Raw genomic sequence first — 23,256 nt, 5'->3', positions numbered from 1 at the left:
CACCACACCTCCAATTTTAATTTCATCTGCAAACTTACCAACTATCCCTCATATATTCACAACCAAATCATTTATATAAATGACAAAAAGTAGTGGGCCCAACATTAGTACTTGTGGCACTCCACTGGTCACAGGCCACCAGTCTGAAAAACAACCCTCCACCACCACCCTCTGTCTTCTATCTTTGAGCCAGTTTTGTATCCAAATGGCTAGTTGTCTCTGTGTGCCATAGATCAAACCTCGCTAACCAGTCTCCCATGGGGAATCTTGTCGAACACCTTACTGAAGTCCATATAGATCACGTCCACCGCTCTACCTTCATCAATCCGCTTTGTTACTTCTTCAAAAAACGCCATCAAGTTCGTGAGACATGATTTCCCATGCACATAGCCATGCTGACTATCCCTAATCAGTCCTTGCCTTTCTAAATACATGTAAATCCTGTTCCTTAGGATTTCTGCCAAAAATTTACCCACCATTGAAGTCAAACTCACCGGTCAATACTTCCCTGGCTTTTCTTCAATAGTGGTACCACGTTAGCCAACCTCCAGTCTTCCGGCACCTCGCCTGTGACTACTGTCGATACAAATATCTCAGCAAGGGGCCCAGCAATCACTTCCCCAGCTTTCCAAAGAGTTCTAGGGTGCACCTGATCAGGTCTTAGGGAGTTATCCACTTTTATGCATTTTAAGACATCTAGCACCTCCTCCTTTGTAACATGGACATTTTTCAAGATGTCACCATCTATTTTCCCACATTCTATATTTTCCATGTTCCTCTCCACAGTATACATTGATGAAAAATACTTGCTTAGTATCTCTCCTTCTCCTGCGGCTCCACACATTGACTGCCTTGCTCACCTTTGAGGAGCCCTATTCTCTCCCTAGTTACCCTTTTGTCCTTAATGTATTCATTAAAATACATTAGTTCTGGATTTTTAATCCAGTGATATCACCACGATGTAAACATATGTTCACTTGCACTGTAAAAGTGCTTGTTTTTATATAACTTCCACTATTGTACCTGGTTAAGTCACACCACGGGAGAGATGAACAGTCTCTTCAGACATCCCAAGAATGAAAGAAGTTATAATGGTCAAGCATTGCTCATGTCTTGCAAGCAACTGATGCCTTGACTGCTAATAGCCTCAACTGTCAAGGATAGTTGAATTGTGACATTGAGGACTGCAGCATGGCATTGCACATTAATGTGGACAATACTGAGGATAAATGCAATTTACAGGCATTACACCAAGGCATGCCCTTTACACCTCATTTCATATTTAGACTCACCCTTGAAAGTGAGAATACGGAATCAGTGATGATTCTTCACAGCTTTGCTGGAGAAGGTTCACCATGTGTGTCATATTTTGTAGGCTGTGCACTTCTGTTCAAGGCTGGGCAAGTTCACATGTCCACTCTTATTCACATTGATCTGCTGAGAAAAGCTATATAAACCTGCTCACAGGTTCAATGCTGCCCTGGAGGATACTCAAGCATTTCAGGACAAATTAGTAGTCTGTGTGCACTCTGAAACATTGAAGAGTTACTGGTGATGTCAAGGTAAAATGAAGATTCTTCAATATTTCTCTCAACCTCCTGCCTATCGTGAGAGACTTCACTGCACACCACTCAAATATGATATCTTGACAGATGTCATTATCTTAGGGCTGTATGACGTTAATGCACTGTCTCACCAACAATTGCATTTTCCCTAATGGTCAGTAGGACCTGTCATATGTAAATACCCAAAAGGGAATGATCTAATGATATCAAGCATACAATTAGATGGATAATGAGACATTTACTCAACAACAAAGGTCAAGGACTACAAAAATAATGAGGTTATCATGTCCTTTGTCCTTAACAGGGGCTACTTACCATATCACTAACAGAATGTTAAACAATTAAATGAATTCCAAAGCTGGCTCATTCATTCTGGATATGGGTTTCTATGAGGTTTTTTCTGACTTTTCTGGGTTGATGATGCTCTGTCATGCTGTTTCAGACAGCTCTTCTGGTCAACGTCCTGATCCTCAACATCAACTTCACCCTCAGAACCTTGCTGCTGATTCCCATGTTGGTTGTATCCTGGACAGCACCCCCTTTAATGGCTCCAGTTTTGAAAGGGACAGCATGCTACACATGTTGGTTATAATGCAAAGCTCTACTGGAGGAGGAGCCGGCAACAAAACCTCATCTTGAGGAGGGCTGGAGTATGTTCCACCATGTCCCAGGTCAAAACATGAGCAGCATGGCATCTTTGTTCTACCTCAATCCAAGAGTTTCATAAAGTTGTCATGAGCCATGTTTGGAAGGGTAACTCCTGGTCTCTCAGCTGCCATCCCTGAGGAACTTGGAAGGAGGCAGCAACTGTCATAAGTAAGAGTCAGGTGCAGACCTCCAAAATTTGACATTGATGTTTTTGACCAGCACCTAGACTGATTGTAGTGGTACCCCACCTCCATTCCTACCCAACTGACTGTGGTCTCACTTTAACCCACTAAGGACTGCTCCCCTTAGACTTTCATACATGGCCATTTTCTTCAAGCACATATAGTGTGTAAACTGCTCACACATGCTGCAGGTCTGACATTAATATAGCTCAGTCCTACACAGCACACCACAGCAGAGCAACACGTCCATACCCTGTTAGCTATTGGATTGACTATTCAGTGGTCACCACCATCATAAGCTGCCTCCCTCTTGTTCTGTGCTAAAAGTCTATGAAAGCCACAGAAGTTGTCAAACAGGAAGTGAGCACTAAAGACCCATGTGCATGAAGAAAGCAGTGTGAGCCACACAATGGCTGGCATTCCATAATTGTGAGAGTGGACAAAGAGTGGAGGTGAAAAAAGCACAGCAGGTCAAGCAGCATCACAGGAGAAGGGGAGTTGACATTTCAGGGCAGAACCTTTCATCAGAATGAAATGTTTCGACCTGAAACGTTGACTCCCTTTCTCCTATGATGCCGCTTGACCTGCTGTGCTTTTTCCAGCTCTACTCTGGCTCTCCTGCATCTGCAGTTCTCATTATCTCCAAGCCCATAAGTGTGTGCTAAGAAAGTTATGTGATGTTTACTGAGGCTGGTAGCCTTCAAGTAAGTGCAAAGTAAGCGTGCACTAAGAAAGCAAAAATAGAACCACATTCAGCATCAATATGAAACAAAGGTCGAATAGGGCCAACACCAACATTATAATGAGCCCCTTATTGAATTGTAGTTGGCTACCAAATAGAGTGAACACAGATGAAATTGTAGTTTTATAATCAAAGTAAATGGAAGATTATTGATTGATTGTGGAAAGAAGAGATGCAAGATGGCACTGAAGAATGATAGAGCTGAAGTTGGGCTGACTTGATCCTGAGCAGAAGGACTGATCATCTTTTCTCACCTATATTTGAGGCTGATTTAGTTGGTTTATGGACAATTTTGTAATTTATTTTGATTATAAAACTACAACTTTATCAACATTCACTCTATTTGGTAGCCAACCACAATTCCATAAGGGGCTCACTATAATGTTGGTGTTGGTCCTATGTTTCATATTGATGCTGAATATGGTTCTATTCTTATCCATGTAATCGTAGCCAGCGAATCACTGGCGATGGCTTCTTTTCCTGCTCCCGCATCATTACTGCTGGTGTCACCTAAAGGTCTATCCTTGGCCTTTTCCTACTTCTCACTGGCAACATCAATCAACAAAAACAGCATTAGTTTTATACTGACAACACCCAGCTCTTGCTCTGTGCTACCTCTCTTGACTCCTCCACTGTTGCTAAATAATGAGACTGCTAGTTAGACTTCTGTACTGGTTTAAGTCCTTAAGTAATGATTCTATCCCTCTCCCAATAGTCTGAAATTAAACCAGTTTGTTTGCAAACTTGGTGACAAAAAAAAGTTGGAAATAATGAGCTATAGGGAGGCTGAATAGGCAAGGGCTGTTTTCCCTGAAGAGTCGAAGGCTGAGGGGTGACCTTATAGAGGTTTATCAAATCATGAGGGGCATGGATAGGGTAAGTAGACAAGGTCCTTTCCAGAACTATGGGCGGCACGGTGGCACAGTGGTTAGCACTGCTGCCTCGCAGCGCCAGAGACCCGGGTTCAATTCCCGCTTCAAGCGACTGACTGTGTGGAGTTTGCACGTTCTCCCCGTGTCTGTGTGGGTTTTCCTCCGGGTGCTCCGGTTTCCTCCCACAATCCAAAGATGTGCAGGTCAGGTGAATTGGCCTTGCTAAATTGCCCGTTGTGTTAGGTAAGGGGCAAATGTAGGGGTATGGGTGGGTTGCGCTTCGGCGGGTCGGTGTGGACTTGTTGGACCGAAGGGCCTGTTTCCACACTGTAATGTAATCTAAAAAAAAAACTAGAGGGAATAGGTTTAGGTGAGTGGGGAAAAATTTAGAAGGGACCTAAGGGGCAACGTTTTCACACAGAGGATGGTACTTTCTTGGAATGAGCTGCCAGGGGAAATGATGGAGGCTGGTACAATTACAACATATAAAAGGCATTTGGATGAGTATATGAAAGAAAGGGTTTAGAGGGATATGGGTCAAGTGTTGGCAACTGGGACTAGATTAGTTTAGGATATCTGGTCAGCATAGACGAGTTGGAACAAAGGGTCTGTTTCCGTGCTGTACATCTCTATGACTCTAAAGGCTAACCTAATGGCAACCATGGAACCATTATTGGTTGCTGTAAACAGCAAACAATCTGACTTCCTAATATCCTTCAGAGAAGGAAATTTGGCATCCTTTACAAAAACACAGAAATTGCTGTTAAAAACTCAGCAGTTCTGGAAGCATCTGTGGAGAGAAGGTGAAGTTAATATTTAGGGTCCAGCAACCCTTCTTCAAAACTAAGCCTGGTTCTTAAGTAGAAATTTTGAAGTGCTGAACTAGAACTTTAGTTCTGAAGAAATGTTAACTCTGCTTCCTCTCCACAAATGCTGCCAATTTTTAATAGTCCTGGCATCCTCACCTGGTCTGGCCGACATGTGGCAGACTCACAGTAATGTGGTTTACTCTTAATTTTCCTCTTGGAAATCAGAGATTGGCATTAAATACAATCCTAGCCAATGATGGCCACATCCCATTAATGAATGAAAATAAATTGTCCAACCTCACCCGGTCTCAGCTCATTTGCTTCTGAAACCCTCGTTCATGCTCTAGTTACCGCTAGACTTGACTATTACAGTACACTCCTAGATGATCTTCCACATTCTGTCCACTGTAAACTCAAGGGCATTCAAAACTGTGCTGCCCCTAACAGCCTGAATGCAGAAGTGAAGTGGTAATGTCACTAGGCTAATAATCCAGAACCACAGACTAAATGTTCTGAGCACGTGGGTTCGAATCCTAACACGGAAGATAGAGAAATTGAAATTCAATTTTAAAGAAAGAGTCTAATGGTAACCATGCAACCATGTTCACTAAGATCCTTTGAGAGAAGGAAATCTACTGTTCTTACCTGATCTGGCCTATGTATGACTTCAGATCCACAGCAATGTAGTTAACTCTCAAATAGGTTTGAAAGGCATAGGTTTAAGGTGGGAGGGGAAATATTTAAAGTGGGCCGAAAGGGGCAACCTTTACACTTAGAGAATGGTGTGTGTATGGAATGAGTTGCCAGAGAAAGTGGTGAGTCAGGAGGAATAGGAAGGGTTTAGAACATAAAATATAGAAAAGTATAGCACAGAACAGGCCCTTTGGTACACGATGTTGGGCCGAGGATTATTCCGAATGTAAAATAAAATAACTTAACCTAAGCTCCCCTCAATTCACTGCTTTCCATGTGCATGTTCAGCAGTCACTTAAATGTTCCTAATGACTCTGCTTCCACTACCACTGCTGGCAACACATTCCATGTATTCACAACTCTCTGCTTAAAGAACCTACCTCTGATGTCTCCTCTATACCTTCCTCCTAGTATCTTAAAACTATGACCTCTCGTGCCAGTCAATCCTGCCCTGGGGAAAAGTATCTGGCTATTGACTCTATCCATGCCACTCATTACCTTGTATACCTCGATCAGGTCACCTCTCTTCCTCCTCTCCAGAGAGAAAGTCCAAGCTTAGTCAACTTCTCCTCATAAGACAAGCCCTCTAGTCCAGGCAGCATCCTGGTAAACCTTCTTTGCACCCTCTCTAAAGCTTCTGTATCTTTTCTATAGTAGAGCGACCAGAACTGGACACAATATTTCAAGTGTGGTCTCACCAGGGTGTTGTAGAGCTGCAGCAAAACCTCGTGGCTCTTAAACTCAATTCCCCCTATTAATGAAAGCCAAAACACGACATGCTTTCTTAATAACCCTATTCACTTAGGTGGCAACTTTGAGAGATCTATGCACTTGAACACCAAGATCCTTTTGTTCCTCCACACTGCCACGAATCCTGTCTTTAATCCTATATTCAGCATTCAAGTTTGACCTTTCAAAATATCACTTCACATTTATCTAGCTTGAACTCCATCTGCCATTTCTCAGCCCAGCTCTGCGTCCTGTCTATGTCGCGCTGCAGCCTGCAATAGCCCTCGATACTATCAATGGCACTTCCAACTTTTGTGTCATCAGCAAATTTACTAACCACCCCTCAATCTCCATAGCCAACTCATTTATAAGAACTACAAAGAGCAGAGGCCCAAGAACAGAGCCCTGCAGGACACCGCTCACCACTGACTTCCAAGCAGCATACTTTCCATCTACAACCACTCTCTGCCTTCTGTTAGCCAACCAATCCTGAATCCAGTATCCCATACCTCCTGACTTTATGAATGAGCCTACCATGCTGCCTGCCTTTAATCACGCTGTGCTTTTCCAAATAGGTTTATGACTATCTCTCAGAATTCTTTCCAAAACCTTGCTGACCACAGACGGAAGACTGACTGGTCTGCAATTGCCAGGGATTTCCCTATTACCCTTCTTGAAAAGAGGAACAACATTCGCATCCCTCCAATCCTCTGATACGACTCCCATTGAGAGTGAGGAAGCAAATATCTTTGCCAGCGACTTAGCAACCTCCTTTCTCGCTACCTGGAGCAACCTAGGATAAATCTGGTCTGGCCCTGAGGACTTATCAATCTTAATGTTTTCCAGCACATTAACTTCATCAATCTTGATCTGTTTAAGCCTGTTTGCCAGCTCCTCAAAGTTCTCATTCACAACAAGGTCCCTTTCCTTAGTGAAAACCAAAGCAAAAAACTCATTTAGGGCTTCCCCTATCTGCTCAGACTCCATGCATAAGTTCCCTACCAATCCTACCTTCTCCCTGATCATTCACTTATTCCTCACGTATGAGTAAAATACCTTTGGGTTCTCCCTAAAACATTCTTGCCAAGCCTTTTTCATACCCCCTCCTGGCTCTCCTCAGTCCATTAGGCAAAAGTGAGGACTGCAGATGCTGGAAATCAGAGTCTAGATTAAAGTGGTGCTGGAAAAGCACAGCCAGTCGGGAAGCAACCGAGGAGCAGGAAAATTGATGTTTCGGGCAAAAGCCCTTCATCAGGACTGGGCAGTCCTCAGTCCATTACTGAGCTCCTTTCTAGTAAGCTTGTAATCCTCTAAAGCTGTGCTAGATCCTTGCTTCCTCCACCTTACATAAGCTGCCTTCTTTGAAGAGAAGCTCCTCTGTTCTTGTCATGCAAGGCTCCTTAATTTTACCCCTTCTTGCCTGTCGCAGATGAACAAATTTGTGCATCATTCGCAACAACTGCTCCTTAAATAGTCTCCACATGTCCGTTGTGCCTTTTCTATGGAACAATTACTCCCAATCTGTACTTCCCAACTCCTGTCTGATAGCGTTATAATTTCCTTTTCCTCAATTAAATATCTCCCCTTGGTGATGCTCTTTCCCTCTCCAAGGCTATGGTAAATGTGAGGCAGTTGTGTTCACTGTCACAAATGTGTTCTGCTGCCGTGAGATCTGACACCTGACCTGGCTCATTGCTGAGAACCAAACCCAAAATGGCCTCTCCACTTGTTGGCCCGTCTACACACTGAGTAAGGAAACTCTCCTGAACACACCTGACAAAAACGGCTCCATTCAAACCATCTGTACTTAGGAGGATCCAGTCAATATTGGGAAAGTTGAAGTCACCCATAATAACAACAGTGCTACCTCTGCATTTTTCTAAAATCTACAGACCTATGAGTTCTTCAATCTCCTTACTGCTATTAAGTGGTCTGTAGAAAATCTCCAATGAGGTGGCCGCTTCCTTGCTCTTCCTAACTTCCACCCATACTGATCAGTAGAAAAACCTTCCTCAACAACCTTCGTTTCTGTAGTTGTGATGCACTCTCTGATTAGCAATGCTACATCCTCTCCTTTTTCCACACTCCGTTCTTTTTAAACGTTCTGAACCCTAGAACATCTAGCAACCATTCCTGCCCCTGCAAAACACACGTCTCCATTATGGCCACTCTTTAGAGGGTTGATGTGGACTTGTTGGGCCGAAGGGCCTGTTTCCACAATGTAGGTAACCTAAGCTAGTCTAATCTAATCATAGTCCCAAATACTGATCCATGCTCTAAGTTCATCACTCTTAATTCTGACACTCCCTGCGTTAAAGCAGACACACTTTAACCGAGCCCTTTGCTTCATCACATGAAAAACCTTCCCAATAGATTCACTACATCCTGTCACTGCCCCACCTACAACTATCCCCCTCTCAGATATGTAGCTTTGGTTCCCACCCCCTTGCCAAACTAGTTTAAACCCTCCCGAACCACACAAACAAATCTCCCACCCAGGACATTTGTGCCACTCCAGTTCAGGTTCAACCTGTCCTTGTTGTACAGGTCCCACCTTCCCTAGAAGGCATCCCAATGGTCTAGGTAACTGAAGCCCTCCCTCCTGAACCAGCCTCGCAGCCACATGTTAAGCTGCACTCACTGACTGCTCCTCATCTCACTGTCTCGTGGCATCGGTAGCAAACCTGAGATCACTATTCTACTTGTCCTACTCTTCAGCTTCCAACCCAGCTCTCTCTCGTCACTTTTCAGATCTTCAATTCCTTTCCTGGTTATATCATTGGAGCCAATGTTCCATTCTTTCTGGCTGCTCACCCTCCCCTTCAGAATCCTGTAAACCCAATCGGTGACATCCAGGATCCTGGCACCGGGGAGGCAACATACCTTCCAGAAGTCCCGTTCATGACCACAAAATCTCCTGCCAATCCATCTAACTATTGAGTCCCCTATCACTAACGCTTTTCTATTCTCCACCCTTCTGAGCTTCAGTGCCAGAGATCTCACCCACTTAAAAACTTCCCAGCAGCACTCGCTTCTCTCCGCCCTCTCTCCTCACCACTCTGTTCAAAACGGAGGCCCGACTCTCGAGGTAAGTTTCAAGATTTAAGAGGGATATGGATCACATGCTGGCAGATGGGATTAGATCAATTTAGGATATCTGATCGGCATGGAAAAGTTGGTCCGAAGGTCTGTTTCCATAATGTGCATCGTTATGATGCTATGACTCTAAATGCTCCCCAGGCAATAAATGCTGCCCTAACCAGTGACACCCACATTTCTATGAATGAATGAAAACATCCATTCAATTATCGCTCCTGTGTTTTGGCTCTCAAGCAATCTCTTGATTTTAAAATTCTCATCGTTATTTCCAAAATGCCTCACACCTCTTGTCTCGGTAATCCCATCCAACCATACCAATCTCTATGATACCTTTGCCTTCTAATTCTGATCTCTCAAACACCCCTGGTTTTAACCACTCCATGATATTCGACTTTGCCTTCAGTTGCCTTGGCCATAAACTCTGGAATTGCCTCCCTCCACCTCTCTACCTCACTGTCCAAAGTTACCTGGTTAACGAGGTTTTTGATCTTGTGAACCTCCCTTGTGTAGCTCAGATTTTTGTTTTGTAATGTGCCAGTTAACTGCCTTTAGACGTCTTACTACATTTAACGTGTTATATAAATAAAAGTGGCTGTGTGGTATTAATCCATCATTAGGCTAAGGCTAAGTCAACAAACAAACAATAGTAGAAGGTGAGTTGGGCAAATGTGAAGTCATTCTTTTAAAGTCTGAGCAATAAAGTTCAGAATATTTTATTAAAGATGAGACATGGAGCTGTGGAGAAGCCAAAGGACTTAGCTATTCATGTCCTCAAATCATAATATCTAATGCACAAATATAAAAGGCAATTAAAAAGTCAATTTGTTTGTAAATTCATTCTTAGGTTACGAGCATTACATTGCAAGGTTGACATTCATTGCTGAACTCGGATTGCCTTTGGTAGCGAACCATCTGCAACTGAAGTTTATTAGTAAATTAGATGACTTTTTGACAACAATTCATTTATTACACTTGTATAAATGAATTTACTTTAAACTCAATCACCTGCTGTGGTATTAATTGAAATCTTATCCCTTTAGCATTAGTTCAGCTCTCTGGACTATGAGTTAGTAATATTACAAAAATGCTACTATCCTTTATCTTGGGTTTTATATCAGAATTGCAATTCAGAAGGGTGAAAGTATTTCTTCCTGTACAGAGCCTTTGATGGACCCTGCTAGGTTACTGTATTCAGTTACTGTAGAGCCCGGAACCATAGGAAAGACATTGTGGCCTTGGATGAGTTATAGTACCAAAATGATAACCTCACTCAAAAGGGTTATAATTTGGGACAGATTACAGAGACGTGTTTTAAATTCCTCTGATTTTAAATAATGGAAAAGCGATTTAAAATGTTTTAATTAAAATGAGTAAGGCACGCTGTATGGCAAGTATGGAGAAACTATTTTCTCCAGTGGGTAATCCATCAGAGGGCATGACCTTAAAATTAAAGTTGGGCATTTAGGGGAGAAACCAGCAAGTATATTTTGGAAATTTTGGAAGTTAATCCCCCAAAAAGTCTGTGGATGAAACCCTTAAGACTGAGATCACTTGAACTTTGATAGGCAAGAGAATCAAGGGAAAAGGCAAATGGAGTCAAGGTACAGATTAGCCATAACCTAAATGAATCAGGGAACAGTTCTGAGGGCTGAATTATCTATCCCTGTTCCTAGGACTTAAAGTGAAATTACTTCCTTCTGATATTAAAGCTGTTGTGTAAATAGATTAAGACTGTTAAGAAGGGACTCAGTAAGTTAAAGTTCAGCATTTCCTGAACTTTTACTTATGAATTCTAGTTCCATAGTAACAACTTCTATGTACCTACCTCTCTGATTACTATCATGGTTTCAATACCTAATCTTTATTCTCTCCAAAAGACCAAATTTATCAGTCTCACACGACCTCTTTACAAAATGGAATCTGGTGAGACCAATTTTATTTTTCTTCTGCTTTCTCAGAGGCCCAGATTGTAATGGATGTCAACTGATAATTTCAACTTTTATTGGAACCTAATTGAGAGCCAATTATCAGTAGAGAACTCAGACAGGTGATGTTCCCTGCATTGCAACACTTCCTGTACTTCAAAGGTACTTGGTAATAAAACATTGAGAACTGTTCTTAGCTCGATTATCTTAAAAGGGCATTGTGACCCTTTGGAGTTTCTCACTGTAATGTCAACATTACATATTATATTGCATAACTTCAGAACTTTAACCACAGTCTTCACACAGGAGAAATAGTAGAGTTAGGAATTAAGCCAAAGTAGATATTTTTTGTTCAAACAAGCAGTGGAGTGCTGACATTTCAACTTGTGGATTTCCTTATCCTCCTGAGCATCCTTTCAACAGCATCTTGAAGGTGGTTAGCATATATGACAAAACATGAAAATTATAAAATAAGAAATGAATTTTTTCCTTTTAAACAGCTGTAGACATCTTAAACAATATTTTTAAAAAGCGTAATAACTAGAAAAATAATTCAACCTAACATTTCTACAGACTTGGAAAGATTTCTTTTTATTCACTCGTGGGACCTGGGCATTGCATATTCTCTGTCCCAATTGCACATGAGAAGGTGGTACTGAGCTGCCTTCTTGAACCTTGGCAGTCTATGTTCTGTAGGTAGATCCACAATGCCCTTAAGGATGGAATTCTAGGACTCTGATGTAGAGATACTAAAGAAACAGCAACATATTTCCAAGTTAGGATAGCGCATGACATATAGGGGAGGTTGCAGGTGGTGGTGTTCTATTTATCTGCTGCCCTTGTTCTTGTATGTGGAAGTGGAATGGGTTTAGAAGGTGCTGTATAAGGAAATTATAAGTACACACTGTTGCTACTGAGTATTGGTGGTGGTGTGAGTGAACATTTGTGGCTGTGACGCCAATCAAGTGGGCCACTTTGTCCTGGATGATGTCAAACTTTTTGAGGGTTATTGGAGCTACAGCAGTCCAGACAAGCATGGACTATTCCATCACAATCCTGACTTGTAGATGGTGTCTGGACTTTGGGCAGTCAGGATATGAGTTACTCACCGCAGTATTCCTCTGATTTTGTAGCCACTGTATTTATATACAAGTTCAGTTGAGTTTATGGTCAATAATAATTCCCAGTACATTGCTAGTGGGGGATCGAGTGATGAAAATACAATTGAGTGTCAAGGGATGATGGTTAGATCATTTCTTATTAGACAGTGTCACTGCCTGATATTCGTATGGTATGAATTTCACTTCCTACTTGTCAACCTAAGTCTGAACATTGCCCAGATCTTGTTGCAATTGAACATGGATTGCTTCAGTATTTGAGGAATTGCAAATATCTTGGATGTTCTGGAACTAAGATCATTGACCTCCAATAACCACAACCATCTTTCTGTGTGCCAGGCATGACTCCAAACAACAGGGACTTCTTCCCCTGCTTCCCATTGATTCCAGTTTTGCCAGAGGTCCTTGTTGCCACACTTGGTTGAATGCAGCCTTGATGTCAGGGACTGTTACTTTCACCTCACCTCTAGAATTCAATGCTTTTATCCATGTTTGAACCAAAGCTGTAATGAGGTCAGAATCAGAGTGGATCTGGCAGGAGCCCAAATTGGGCGTCAATGAGCAGATTGTTGCTCAACAAGTGCTGCTTCACAATACTGTTGATAAGGTGATTGAGAGCAGAATCAACTATGTTTGTGTCTTACAGGAATAAATTACTTTAAATATTGATGAAATATGGGTGGTCTGGATGGGCCAGCTTTTATTGCCCATCTCTAGTTGCCCTTAAAGAAGATGATAATGAGCTGCCTTCTTGAGCAGCTGCAGTCCTTGAGCTGTAGGTATACTCACAATTTTTTTTTTATTATTCACAAGATTTAGTCATCACTGGCTATGCCAGCATTCATTGTCCATCCCTAATTGCCTAGAGTGCAGTTGAGAGTCAACCACATTGCTGTGGATGTGGAGTCACATGTAGGTCAGACCAGGTGAGGATGGCAAACTTCCTTCCCTGAAGGACATTAGTGAACCAGCTGGGTTTCTATGACAATCAATGGTTTCATGGTAATTAATTCCAGTAATTTTTGATAATTGATCTCAAATTTCACCTTTTGTGGCAGGATTCAAATCTGGGACCCCCAGACCATTAACTGTGTTTCTGGACTAATTGTCCAGTGAGGTCATTACTTGCCCTTTTGTTATATATCATGCAGCATTTTCTTAAATATTAGTTAGCATCTTAAATACTACCTTCTATCAAATCTTTTAATGCATTTCCCAATCCACTATCGCCAACATGTCTGTCAAACCTTTATAATTTCCTCTTTCAGATGGAAGATCTTGGTTTCAGAATGAACTACATCACATTCCAAATTAATGTGAAATTCCTTTAGTTCAAGACCATTAATTAGCCCATTCTAATTATATTACAATAAAGCTAAAATTGCCTGATCTTGAGTTGGTTCGTGATCACACTGCTCCAGAAACCCATCTCAAACACTCCAGGAATTCAATATCCACAATATAGTCTGATAGGTTTACTTATTCCATATGTAGGTAGAAGTCACTATTATTACTGCATTAACCAGGTTACATACATCTCTAATTTTCTGATTTTTACTGTGCTAAATATTATCACTCAAGTTTGGTGACCTATAATAAAACTCCTATAAACAATGTTGTTTAAAATCTCCCCAATAGCAGTAGGAAATTCTCTGTGAGGATATAAATTTTAGTCCTGATGAAATACAGTCTGTCCATCTTGATCTGGCCCCAGTGCCTCAAATACAGAGGAACCTCAATTATCCGAAAGACATGGGTGGGGAGAATTTCGCTTGGTTAATCGAATTCTGGATGATCGAATGCCGGATGACATAGTTTAGCCAAGCATCGGGACCTTGCAATCTTGTTTGGATAATCCAAAATTCGGTTAATCAAATGCAGGATAAATCTAGACTCCTTTGTATTTGATGCCTCCTTTCCTACACCTATTCTCTGCCCATGTGTTCAATTGTTGAATCCTATGTTCATTAGCACATGGAAACATCTGGGGAGTATCCTGAGATTGCTGTTTTTAAAGGTCCTACATTTTAATCTCCTTTCTAGAATACTGCAATCTGCTTTTAGGATCTCATCTCCTTTCCTAGCAAAGACATTGGCACCAGTGTGGATCACAAACTCTGGCTATTTGCCTTTCTCTAAAAGAATTACCTGTTGCTGCTCTATGACATATATGGGCGTAATACCAGGGTGGCAAAATAACAGCCTGATGTCATGTTTATGACCATTCCCCGAAATAATAAATCCCCCAACATTTATACTCTTCCACCTGTTCTCTAGTCTTCCCCCCCCCGACCCGCCCTGTGCAACTGAGCCACCTAGTGTGCCACAGCCTTGGCTCTGACTGCACTCCTCTGAAGAACATTTGCCCTAACCAGCATCACCAACTGATGAACTTACGGTTTTTCTGGTCGGCATGGACGGGTTTGACTGAAGGGTCTGTTTCCATGCTGTACATCTCTATGACTCAATGATCCTTACATTTTTGTGCAGCTTGAACAAATGCCAGCAGGCACTTCAAAGCACCACGGCAATGCCTTACCAAGATCCTCCAAATCTGGTGGTAAACAAGGTGATCCAAAAGCAGCATCCTCTCCCAAGCCAACCTGCCCAGCATTGTGGTGCTGATCATCCACAGCCAGCACGTTCTCATGTGTCCCTTAACAGGTGCCAGACTAAAGCAACTGCTTTACCCAGAACTTGGTAATGGCAGAACATGTCCCAGGAGGATAGTACAAACATTTAAGGGATGGGCTCAGAGCATTGTTGGCACGGTCAGACATATGTCATTTGTTAAATCCTGGTGGCTGCAGGTTGAAGTTAATTATCTTCCTAAGATTCTCAATGGGATTAGCAAGAAGCTCACCCTAGGTATACACAGCTCCTGTCCTAGAATAATTGTGATGGGGAGGGAATTGGATGTGGAAGATGCAGATAGGCCACTCACTGAATGTTCTCATACTTTCCAACCCGCTGGGCAGGCGAGTATAAATTCCAGTCCAACAATCTGAGTCAAGAAGAGAAGTCACTTGATCAATGCTGGTTAAGTTAATGAAAATGCCAACCAGCTATCCCAACCCAATCTAGTTCCACCTGCCAGCACCTGGCCCATATCCCTACAAACTCTTCCTATTCATATACCCATCCAAATGCCTCTTAAATGTTGCAATTGTACCAACCTCCACCACTTCCTCGGGCAGCTCATTCCAGACACGTACCACCCTCTGCGTGAAAAAGTTGTCCCCGAGGTCTCTTTTATACCTTTCCCCTCTCATCCTAAACCTATGCCCTCTAGTTCTGGACTCTCTGACCACAGGGAAAAGACTTTGCCTACTTACCCTATCCATGCCCCTCATAATTTTGTAACATTTTTCAGATAAGAAGACCAAAAACTACCCACAATGGTCCAGGTGTGGTCTTGCTAAAGCTATGTACAATTGAAGCAAGACATTACTCCTCTTGTAGTTTAATCCTTCCACTATGGAAGCCAACATACCATTTACCTTCTTCACTATCTGCTGTACCTGCATAGTTACTTTCAGCGAGTGTAAAAAGCCACCCAGGTCTTGTTGCACCTCCCTCTTCTTTTCCAATCTATCACCATTTCAGACAATAATCTGACTTCCTGTGTTTGCTCCCAAAGTGGAGTATCTCTTATTTATCCATATTGTACTACATCTACTACGAATGTACCCATTCATTCAACTTGTCCAAATCACACTGAAGCCTCTCTGGGATTCAATGAACTAAAAACTTCCCTTTTTCCCTTTTTGAGCAGAAAGTATGGTGGAGGTAGAATGTGTAATAGCTTTTGAAAAGAAGGTGGACAAATATTTAAGCAACATAAAGAAGGCATGGGAAAATGCATTTACCTGAAACAAGTGGATTATTGTTCCAGAGAGCTGGCACACCTTCCACCGCATTGTAAAATTCTAATTGTAAACTTCTATGCTTTCATACGATAGGGGTACAAAATCAATACAGCAAGAATTAACAATACTTGAAAAGTGATTATTCTCACCAATTAGTAGAACCGACTTGATGGTATTTGACAATTAAGTTGATTAATTGTTTTAAATTAGCTTGCAATAATATTTGGTTAATAACAGAACTGACGATTAGGATACTGTTTGTAAAAATGTCAGACTTGGCTCAATGATTGCACTCTTGCTGCTGAGTCATAAACTTGTGTTCAAATCTCACTCAGGAGATTTGTGCATATAATCTTGGCTGGTAATTTATTTCATTAGTCAGGGAATGCTCCACTTTAGTGAAGGAATGTGGACCTGTATATCCAAGTTTGCTGATTGCATGAAGTTAATTGGCAGATGAAGGCAGACATTTGCAAAGCAACATTGGTAGGCTAATCGAGCAGGCAAAACTGCAGTAGATGGAAATCAAAGCAGAAAAACGTGAGACTATTGTTTTCAGACCTGAGAAAGTGTGATAAGGGTATTTGCTAAATGGTTACATTCTAGGAACTGTGAAGGAACAGAAAAATTGAGCAGTCCAACTACATAAATCACAACTGGTTAATGAACAGGTTCAAATGATAACATAAAAACTAATGGAACTTTCAACTTTATCTCAGAAGTTGAATACAAAGCAATGAAAATTATAACAACTGTGTAAAGCTCTGTTGGTTCTGTTTAGAATATTGAATTCAGTTCTGGGATACTATACCTCAAGAGAAATGGATTTGATTTGATTCGGTTTATTGAAATACAGGGAAAAGTATTGGTTTGGGTGCTATCTCAATAAATCATACCTTACATAAATACATCAGAGTGATAGAACAAAATGCAAAATATAGTGTTATAGCCACAGAAAAGATGCAGAGAACGATCAACTTTAATATATGACAGTTCCGTTCGTAAGTCTGATGACAGCAGGAAAGAAGCTGTTCTTATTCTGTTGATACGTGTTTTCACACTTTTGTATCTTCTGCCTGATGGAAGAGGGTGGAAAAGAGTATAACCAGCGTGGTCTTTGTGTAAGTATCATCCAGATTCAGCAGAACACTAACCAGCTTGAAAGGGTTAAATGATTATTGGCATTTGTCTAGATTAGAGTGGTGCTGGAAAAGCACAGCAGTTCAGGCAGCATCCGAGGAGCAGTAAAATCAACGTTTCAGGCAAAAGCTCTTCATCATTGTTTTTAACCTGATTATTGGCATTTGTCAATATTCAAATGACATCGCTGAAGATATCTATTGCACACTAGCCACATTCAAGACAAAACATTATAGTACAATGTCTTTACCCAATAAATTTTAATACAGTCCCAGGTATATCCTGTCCACAAAAATCAGGACAAATGCAATCCAGCTGCTTACCACAACAGTCAACTTGCAACATCAACTGAGTAATAGAAGGAGCATTTGACCAAGTATGGCATCAAGAATCTCTAGTAAAACTGAAATCAATGGGAATGGGGAGAAAATGGAGTCGTAATGGCCACAAAGGAAAATGTTGTGGTTGTTGGAGGCCAATCAAACCTGACAAAGTCGTAACAGGACTTCCTCTGGGTTGCCCCTCAGGCTGAAACATCTCCAACTGCTACATCAATGACATTCCCTGCATCATAAAATGGCAGGCGGGATTATCCAGTGATGATTGCACAGTGTTAGCTCTATTAAGAACTTACATAATTAATGAGTTTGTGTCAGCATGTGGCCAGACATGAGGCTGAATTTTGTACTGAGGCAGTGACCTTGCCATTTAATAGTCTGTTACCATTGATGACTGGATGTGACGTGTCTGCAGTGCTTTGGTCTGATCCATTATTTGTGGGGAGTACCTCACTGTCTCTATAGTGTACTGGTTCTGCTGTTATAACTTTGGCCCATTTTGTTCAAATATGTCAGGTACTGCTCTTGGTATGCTACTTAAACAATTCTCAATGAATTAGAGTTGATTATTTAATATTGTTGGAGTGAGCGACATACTGCACAAAAAGGTAACAGGTTGAGGGCAAATATAGTTCTGATGTTATTGGTGGTGGTCCAGATCATCCCATTGATATTCAGTGTTGAGCCTCTGTATTTGTTTTGTATCTATCTTATTTAAGAAGTAGTTAAGCCACAGAAAATGACTGTAGATCTTCTCAGTATGAAGACAAGATTTTGTTTCCATAAGGACAGTGCAGTTATCATTTCTTTAATAAAATAAGACTATATTACACCTGAGCAGAGGTAGGCCATTCAGCCATTGGAGCTTACCCCATCATTCAACGAGATCGTGGATGATTGGAGTTTGCTGGTTCTGCCAGCATTTATTGCCCAATCCCAATTGTTCTTGGTGGTGACCTGTCCAGAACTACTGTAGTCCATGTGATGTGGATACTCCCACAATGCTGTTAAAGGTGGGGATTCCACAATCTTAACCACTGACAGTGACAGAATAGCAATATACTTCCAAGTCAGAATGGTGATTGGCTTGGATAGATGTATCTGTGGCAGGTAGATTTGGAAGGATGAGTTCAAGTAATTTTTCTTCCACTTGCTGGTTCCCTCATTACCTGCTGCAGTCTGGCAAAATTTGCCTTCAGCATAATAAGTGGAGATTTTGGCATGGAGGCATTGTCACTGGGCTAGTTATTCAGAGACTCATGCTAATGTTCTGGGGACATTAATTTCACCGGCTGTTACAAACTATCTACAGCTGATAAATCTGGAAACAAAATCTAGTCTCAATAATAGTAATTATCATTGGTTGCTGTGGAAACCCATATGAAGACATTATTAAATTTCATAATAATCTGCTTCACTAATGCCCATTAGAAAGGTAATGTGTCATTCTTACCACATGCTCTGGCCTACATAGGGGACTCTAGACCAAAACTAATAATATCCTCTAAATTGGCCTAACAAGCCACTCAATTATCAAACCACAATAACATCTAAAAGAAATGAAACTGGATGGATTACCTTGGGTACTGAAAGTGACAACAGCAAACACCATTCTGTTGATCGTGAAAAATGCCCCTAACATCTAGGGGTTTGTGCCAAAATTAGGAGAGCTTCCTCAAACTAGTCAGACAACAGCCTGACATAGCTGTACTCACAAAATCCTATGTTACAGACAATCATCACCATCACAATATGTCTTGCCCATTGAGCAGAGCAGACCCATCAGTGATGGCAGTGTGTTATGATCCCAGCAAATGTTATTACTGGACCAGTCAGATCTCAGACTAAAATCTGGATTGCCTGATCATATTTTGTTTGCTTTTATTTAATGATTTTTTTTTAAACACAAGCACATAATGTATAAATTGGTTTTAACAATAAAACACAGTTTATTCCACAAAAAACAAGATAAAACAGGGTAAACCAAACTATTTACATATAACATAAGATGTAGAATTTCAAAAATACAAATCATCTCTATATCATATCTTTACAGTACTCAAAACACCAGAGTTCAATTCCCTATCAAATCTACAGGTTTAATTTAACCATTTCCTTTAATTCCTGGTCTTGAGAATTTGATAGCTTTGTGGGTGGCACGGTGGCACAGTGGTTAGCACTGCTGCCTCACAGCGCCTGAGACCCGGGTTCAATTCCCGCCTCAGGCGACTGACTGTGTGGAGTTTGCACATTCTTCCCGTGTCTGCGTGGGTTTCCTCCGGGGGCTCCGGTTTCCTCCCACTGTCCAAAGATGTGCAGGTCAGGTGAATTGGCCATGCTAAATTGCCCATAGTGTTAGGTAAGGGGCAAATGTAGGGATATGGGTGGGCTGCGCTTCGGCGGGTCGGTGTGGATGTGTTGGGCCGAAGGGCCTGTTTCCACACTGTAATGTAATCTAATGTAATCTAATCTAATCCTTGAGCCTAGACTTTCTCAACTTTGAATAACTCCTTCAGGATTCTAACCAAACACTTCTGGCCTAGAATCTTCAAAGTAATATTCCTACACTGAGGTAACCTGTTTCCTATTCATTCTAAAATGATCTCCTTTATAAACAAACTGTTTCACTTGCACAAGGACCTCTATGAACATAAAAACAAAAGCTTTCCAAGCAATATTGTTTTCCTTTCAGCAAAATATATTTCAAAATTCTTCTGAACAGAAAGAAACTAATGCTGCTCAATGTTTACTTTGTTCATTCATAAAGCTCTCTCAAATACAAATAAATTTCCATTATCACCTCAAGATCTCCCTCTCTCATACAGATCAAGGTTCCAGATATACTGACAGCTTAACGAGTAAATTTCCTCATACACACAGACCAAAATTCACATGCCACAATTTTGAAATGCAAGTTTTAAAACTAATTATATTAACTGACATAAATCATACACCTTACATTTTAAGTAGCATACAGTCAGGAGGGAGTTTCCCTCGGTGCTCTTCATGGACTCTGACTTCCAAGACATTTCATGGCATCTGAGTCAAAAATAGCAAGGAAACCTCATGCTAATTAATACCTATCACACCCTTCCCAGCCCCCAACATTCTGGATCATGCACTGAGTGAGGTAAGGGTATAAAAGATATTCTATGTGAAGGAACTTTGAAGTCCATCACCAAGAGTTTCTTAGTAGCATCACTATTGACAGAGCATACCAAGCCATAAAGCACCAAGGATACAGAGAGGATTTACCAGGACATTGCTTGGACTAGAGAGTTTTAGTCATGGAGAGGTTATTTTCCTTGGAGCAGAGGAAACTGAAGAGGGCTATGAAAGAGATGTATAAAATTATGATGGATACAGACAGGAAAAACTTACCACCAAGATCAATGATTGGGGAATACATCTAAGTTAATGGGCAGGAGAGTTAGATGGAATGTGAAGAAGGTTTTACCCCCCCCCCCCCCCCCAAACTCGGACGGTGGTGGGAATCTGGAACGCACTGTCTGTATGGGTGGTCAAGGCAGAAACCCTCATTACATTTAAGTAGTATTTAGATGTACACTTGCAATGCCAATGTATACAAGGCTATGTGTCAAGTGCTGGAAATTGGAATTAGAATAGTTAGGTGGTTGTTTTTGGCCGATGTTCATGTGATGGGCCAAATGACCTTTTCCTCAGCTCTGGAGCTCTGTTAGTCTATGATTATGACAATAGCTACTTGGTCTGCAGGGAGTAAGTCACTTCCTGCCTCTCCAAAGCATGTCTGTCATGTACAAAGCTCAAGTCAGGAATGTGATAGAATACTCTCCAATTTCTTGGTTGATTGCCACCTCTGCAAAAACTTAAGAAGTTCAAAACTATCCAAGACAAAATAATCCACTTGAAACATAGAAACTTGGAAAATAGGAGGAGTTAGGGCATTTGTCCCTTTGAGGCCACTCCATCACTCTAAAAGACTGTGATTGATCATTCAACTCAGCATCCTGCTCCAGATTCAGTGTGTATGAATGTGTTGGGCTGTTGCTTGACTAGTCTGTGGGACAGCTTTCCCAATTTTAGCAGAATCTCCCAGATGTTAGCAATAAGCCTCTTGGGCTGAACGTGCCTTTGTTGTGTCCTATGGCCAGTTTCATATTCTTGTTAGACCTTTTTGTATCAATTTAATATAACTGAGTACATTGCAAGGACAGTTAAGAGTTGACCAGATAACAATTGATCTGGAATCACATGTAGGCCAGACACATTGAGGACAGCAGATTTCCTGTCCTAAAATGAACCAGGGTTTTTTTTTAAAACAATAATCCATCACTTTCATGATCACCATTACTGATACAAGCTTTTAATTCCAGATTTTATTTGATCAACTGACTTTAACTTTCCTAAACACCCTGGGAGAATCTGAAATCATGCTTCTGCATCAGTAATCCAGGTCTCTTAGTTTAATTAAAGCAGAAAATGCTAGAAATATTCAGATCAGGCAGCATCGTGTAATGAATCAGTTTTCAGGTCAATAAAAACATCTGCATTATTAACCGTAAAGAAATGTCCTGTGAGGCTAAAGGCACGAGATTGACGCAAATTGAGATGACCAGATACAGAACTAGTTGGTTCCAGTCCGCGTGTTAATGGAAATAGTCGAGCGTGTGGTGCTGGAAAAACACAGCAGGTCAGACTTTTGCCCAAAACATCGATTTTCCTTCTCCTCGGATGCTGCCTGACCTGCCGTGCTTTTCCAGCACCACACTCTTGACTCTAATCTCCAGCATCTGCAATCTTCACTTTCACCTGAACATGGAAATATCAGTGTGGAAGGAAAGCAGTCAAGGTACCGCAATCATGCTCTTTATTGGATAGTGGTGAAACACTTTTACTTCCCGAAATGACTTAGGTAACAGAGCAAGAGTCAAATAGACCTTCACAACCAAAACATAATCACTGGCAGAGTTAAAAGTGTCAAATCATAGAATCTGAACTGTGCAAATTCACAAAGTCAGGGAAATAGATTGACCACAATCACAGAGTCACCACAGACACACACCCACACACTCGTAGAGACACTGAGCTATCGCGCACACACATACACTCAGAGCTATCACAAACACACACACTCTCTCAGCAACACAAAGCTATCACAGATACCCACCCACATACTCACAGAGACACAGAGCTATCACAGACACACACCCATACAGACACAGAGACACAGCTATCGCAGACACAAACCCACACAGACACACTGAGCCACCACAGTCATACCACCCACCCACATACTCATAGAATTGCCACAGTCTCAGTGCCACAAGTCCAAAGTAACACTCACGTCCTGTCACGCAGCAACATCGAACACAATTTTTCTAAAAGTTTAGATTAGTCAGAGTACAAAACAAACCAGAAAATAGCAAACCGTTCATGGTTCCGCATTTCTCGCCAGTCGAATGAATCCAACGATAATTACATGAAAGTGTGAAAAGAACCCAATCATTCCAAACGGAGTCAGTGCACATAATCCGGAGTCGCACGG

At 41.4% G+C, this 23,256-nt stretch overlaps 1 protein-coding gene across 1 annotated transcript in view; it reads right to left on the bottom strand.

The window, feature by feature from the left end:
• shroom1 (shroom family member 1) overlaps nt 1–23,256 on the bottom strand; it is an 80,912-nt gene that overhangs the window by 57,233 nt on the left and 423 nt on the right. The gene's annotated exons all lie outside the window — the stretch shown is intronic.

Source organism: Chiloscyllium plagiosum, unplaced genomic scaffold, assembly GCF_037043375.1.
Source record: "Chiloscyllium plagiosum isolate Xiang-an unplaced genomic scaffold, Cpla_swu_hap1 HiC_scaffold_16, whole genome shotgun sequence".
Taxonomy (NCBI): domain Eukaryota; kingdom Metazoa; phylum Chordata; class Chondrichthyes; order Orectolobiformes; family Hemiscylliidae; genus Chiloscyllium; species Chiloscyllium plagiosum.
The sequence above is the reverse complement of the archived record's forward strand: the minus strand, read 5'-3'. Positions and strand labels throughout refer to the sequence as shown.